The following is a 5,516-nucleotide window of genomic DNA, read 5'->3' as shown; positions in this document are numbered from 1 at the left end:
TCATGTGTAGGTATAAAACAGTCTTTTCAGCTGGATTTTGGGCCCTTCAGATTTGGTGAGAAATAAGTCACCACATCTTTCTCTACTAACCAGATACATTTCCTTCTGAATTAAAAGTGAGATAGTTAAATTTACCCAGGCTGAGTCTTCTCTCTTTGCTGAATAACCATTCTATGCTGAAGGTGAAAAGCACCTGAATTTGTTAACAGTTGTATGATCTATGAGTCTTTTATTTCATTATAATTCAGGAAATATTCCCAGGAAAGAGTCCCAAGTTAGACCTAGCTCACAATAATCGTTCTCCCTACCCTGAAGAAGTGTCCCTTACAGTAAGGTATAAACTCAAGAAGAAAGAAGAAAAGCAAGTTTCTATAAAACTAAAAACACATCAGAATCTTTGATATTGCTTGCAGTATCCCACACCCATACCATCTCACTTCTAAAAAGAAGCAGAGAAAGTTCTCTTCTCTTCTCTTTGGCACTAAACTTGGTCATTATGGTTTCATAGCTTTCCCTCTTGATTGTTTTCTGGTCATGATACTTCTAATTACTTTGCTGCCACCTTTGTGCATATTATTGCTTCTTTGTACCTATTCACTTCCCAACAACTCATACTGGTCTTTTCATGCTTCTCTGTACTCATCAGGTTTACTGCCTGAGAGAGTCCACTTATATTTCACTAATATGAACATTTGAAAATTCTTGTCATTATTCCTCAACAGATAGTTAATTACTTTATAGTACTTGTCACAACATAAAGTAATGCTATCAGTATTATGATATGTGTGTGAAGGACTTGGAAAATCAAACAGTATGGCTTTTGGTTAAGCTAGCAATTTGAAAGGTCCTGGATAAGTCAAGAATTCCCATAGATAGCCCAAGAAATGTTTAAAATTGACCAAGAAAGGCAATGATAGAGAAATGTGAAAAGTATCAGAAGTAACACCTTGTTTTTGTGAAAAGCCCAAACCGTGTTGCTCACTTTCTACTACAGGTTCCTTTTTTTTTTTTTTTTTGGTGAGGCAATCGAGGTTAAGTGACTTGCCCAAGGTCACACAGCTATTAAGTGTTATGTGTCTGAGGCCAGATTTGAACTCAGGTAGGGCTGGTGCCCTATCCACTGTGCCACCTAGCTGCCCCCACAGGTTCTCCTTTAGTCCTATTTCCAGCATTCATATCAGCTGCCTGAGGCTTTGAGGACCAGGGTGTGGTAATCTTTCTAAACTCATCTTTTAATTTTTAGCATACCTTCATTACTCCACACTCTCCCTTAGTGATTCTGATCCTCTGAGTATCATTGTTTAATCCCTACCTCTGTTTTTCATTGCTGTTTACCTTATTCACATCTCCTTAAAATTGTCCTCCTTACCCCCAATTCTGATGCATAGCTTTGTATCTAACCACCCCCTCACCATGCTCTCTGGAATATTTGCTGCATAAGTAACAGTTTTTCATTCTTCTTAAATCTTTTTCTTTTCTCATTCCTTCCATCTTATAATCAGTGAGACCTGTCTCCCTACTTAGGAAATGGCATCCCTGGCCACCCTTTCCAGCTCTTGCCACATTTTCATTTATTACCACCCCCAACCCATACTCCAATCAACTGGTTGAGTCAGAATAATCCTTGCTTCTCATTGCCACTTTAACACTTTTTCATTGCAACAATAACCCTCTTATCTCTCCTTTATTGAATTTCATTCAGTTCTTTTTTATTATTATTATTATGCGATACATATTATGGTATTTGTTTTCTACCAACCCTCAAAACATTTTCCTTTTTTGCTGATGTTTTAAGTGCCTGCATCAGAGCTCTTCTGTCCTCCCCAGTTCCTGCTATATTAGGTGCTTTAATCATACATATAGATTCTTCCTAAAGTAACCTCATTCCTAGTTCCCCAAATTACTCTTTTGCCATAACTTACTACTCCATTCCACCCAAGCTATACACAGAAATAGTTACACTCTTGCTCTTGGCATCTCCTACAAGTGTTCCACTCTAATATTTATGACGTTCCTTTATCTGATCATATTTTTTTCTTTCCTTCTTTCTCTTTGCTTTGCAATTTCAAACATTCTTTCCATTCTCACTATAACCACCAAATCCTCCATCCTGGAGGTTTTTTTTAAGTCATCACTTTTGCATTGGCTAGTACATTCTTTTCTTTCTCAATCTTGACCCTTTAGTGAGCCAGGTCAACTCCTACACTATCGGGTATTACTGAATTCCTAGCCACCGTTACCCTATCGGTGATCTTATCCTTCTAAACTCCAGCCTCAGATTATTTCAACTTTCCTCTGTCTTCATTCTTATTTACTTGCTGCCCAAGGAAGCTACAAAATAATTTTAAAACTATAGTAGCTGACTTAGCCCACTACAGATTTGTTACATAATCCAAATTGGGCCATCATTGCATAAAAGCAATCTTTTTGCTTCTCCCATTTATTGTAGCCAGGTAGGTAGAACAATAGATAGAATTTCAGGCCTCTAGTGAAGAAGACCTGAATTCAAATCTGTCTTGAGACACTTCATAAATGTGCATCCATAGGCAAACAACCTAACCTATTTGCCTCACTTTTCCCTATTGTAAAATGGGATACAGATAATGCTTACTTTTGCTTGTTATTTTAATGACATCACAAAGGTCCCTCTATGCCTTACTTTTAAGGTTTATAGCATAAATGATAGCAGTTCATTGTAGAATGCTTTTTCTGCATATATTGATATAATAATATGGTTTGTGGTGTTATTATTTTTTTAAAAAATAATTGTATTGATTGTTTATCTAATGTTAAACAATAATTTCATCCCTCATAAAATGATTTTTGGATGAATTGTAGACTGTTTGACATGATTTAATTTAACTTTTTTGTTTGATGCTCATTAATGATGTTGATCTGAAGTTCTTCTCTGGTTTATCCTTCCCTGATATAAGTATTGAGACTGTATTTGTTCCTCAAATTAATCTAGTAAGGTACTTTTCTCTCAGTTTTTGAGAATAATTTCTGTGGTATGGGTATAATTTCTCTTTAAAAGTTTGATTGAATTCTCCTGTAAGACTATCAGATCCAAAAGATTTTTATTGAGAGGTTATTTTAGACCAAATTTTGTTTCCTTTCCTGATACTGTGCTATTTTATGATATTTATTTGGTCTTTTATTATCAAAATCAAAAGAATGAAAAAATAGAACAAAATGTAAAATACCTCATTGGAAAAACAACAAACCTGGAAAAGATCCACAAGAGATAATTTAAGAATTATTGGACTTCCTAAAAGCCATGATTAAAAAAAAGATCCTTGATATCATTTTAAAAAAAGAACTTATCAAGGAAAACCAACTTGATATCCTAGAACCAAAGGGCAAAATAGTAATCAAAAGAATCCAACTATCACCTCCTGAAAGAGATCCCAAAATGAAAGCTCCCAGGAACATTATAACCAAATTCCAAAACTCTCAGGTGAAGAAGAAAATACTGCAAGTAGCCAGAATAAAATTTAATTAGAATATCAAGTAGTCACAGTTAATATTATGCAGGATTTAGCAGTTCTACATTAAAGGATCAGAGAGCTTAAAATGTGATATTCTGGAAGGAAAAAAGGAGATTGCATTACAACCAAAAATTAACTACTCAGCAAAACTGAGCATAATCTTTCAGGGGAAAAATAAAAATTCTATGAAATAGGAAACTTTCAACCATTACAGATGAAAAGAACAGAACTGAACCAAAAATTCAATTTTCAAATACAAGACTCAAGAGAAGCACAGAAAGGCAAACAAGAAAGAAAAAATATAAGTTATGAAATAAGGTTAAATAATTTACATCCCTACACAGGAGGATGGTACTTGTAATGCTTAAGAACTGTATCCCTAATAGGCCACTTAGAAAGAGTACACACACACACACACAGACACACTCACACAGGCACACACACACAGACAGGCACTCATTCTTGTTTACTGGAGTGAGGTAGAAAAAAAGGAAAAAAATAAATTTAAATGATGACATTATTATATATTTAAAAGGAATAGCAAGTTGTATTTAATGAATTTGCAGTTTTATGAGCAGTCATCTTTTTAAATTATACTGTCTTATGGAAATGCTTATTTTATTCTATAAATTAAAAATTAAATAATTTTAAAAAATATGCATTGACAGAGGATGTCGGTATAAGTTGACTTTGATGGGATAATATAAAAAATTAAAGGGTGAAAAAGATGATTACGCTGGGAGAAGAGAGAAGGGAGAGGCAGAAAGGGGTAAATTATATGATATTCAGAGGTGCAACAGACCTATTACAGTAGAGGGAAAGAAGGGAGTGAGGTGAGCTTTGTTTGAACTTTAATCTCCTCAGATTTGATTCAAAGGGGTAATAACATACACACTCAGTTGGGTATAGAAATCTATCTTAATCTATAGGGAAATAGGAAGAGTGGGGACAAAAAAGTTGGGGGGGCTGATAGAAAGGAGGGCAAATTGTGGGAGACAGTGGATAGAAGCAAAATATTGGTAAGGAGGAACAGAGTGAAAGGAGAGGTAGAAAAGTACAAACAGGTGGAAAATAGGATGAAGGGAAATACTCAATAATTATAACTGTGAACATGAATGGCATGCACTCTCCCTTAAAATGGAAGCAGATAGCAGGGTGGATTAAAAACCAGAATCCTACTATGTGTTGTTTACAAAAAACACATTTGAAACAGAGAGACACACACAGAGTAATGGTAGAAAGCTGGAACAGAATATATTATGCTTTAAGTGAAATAAAAACAAAGCAAGGGTAGCAATCATGATCTTAGAAAAAGCAAAAGCAAAAATAGATCTAATTAAAAGAGACAGGCGAGGAAACTACATCCTGCTAAAAGGCACCATAGAGAGGGCAGCTAGGTGGTGCAATGGATAGAGCACTAGCCCTGAAGTCAGGAGAACCTGAGTTCAAATCTGGCCTCAGATCAAACACTTGACACTTACTAGCTGTGTGATCTTGGGCAAGTCATTTAATCCCAATCACCAAAAAAAAAAAAAAAAAAGAAAAAACCCACTAAAAAACAAAACAAAGCAAAACAAAAGGTACCATAGAAAATGAAGTAATATCAAAACAAAACATATGCACAAATGGTATAGCATTCAAATTCAAAGAAGTTAAATGAGTTACAGGAGGAAATAGTAAAATTATACTAGTTATAGTAAAACATAAACATTCCCCTTTCAGAATTTGATATATCTAACTACAAAATAAACAGGAAAGAAGTTATGGAAGTGAATCGAATTTCAGAAAAGTTAGATATGATAGACCTCTGGAGAAAATTGAATGAGGATAGAAATGAATATACTGCCAAATTTTAAAAAAGGAGGTTAGAGTGGAGAAAGCAAGTGTTCCTTCATAATTCATTGATCCTGAAGCTCCTGAGAGTTTCAGGAGTCTGTTGAATGATAGGTTAAGATGTTCCTCAATGTTCCTTCCAGCTGAAACATTCCAAGTCTCTACACTTGTATAGGTCTTCCGCATGGATCAGAA

This window comes from Vombatus ursinus, unplaced genomic scaffold (assembly GCF_900497805.2).
Source record: "Vombatus ursinus unplaced genomic scaffold, bare-nosed wombat genome assembly UNPS02014235.1, whole genome shotgun sequence".
NCBI classification, from domain to species: Eukaryota; Metazoa; Chordata; class Mammalia; order Diprotodontia; family Vombatidae; genus Vombatus; species Vombatus ursinus.
The sequence above is the reverse complement of the archived record's forward strand: the minus strand, read 5'-3'. Positions refer to the sequence as shown.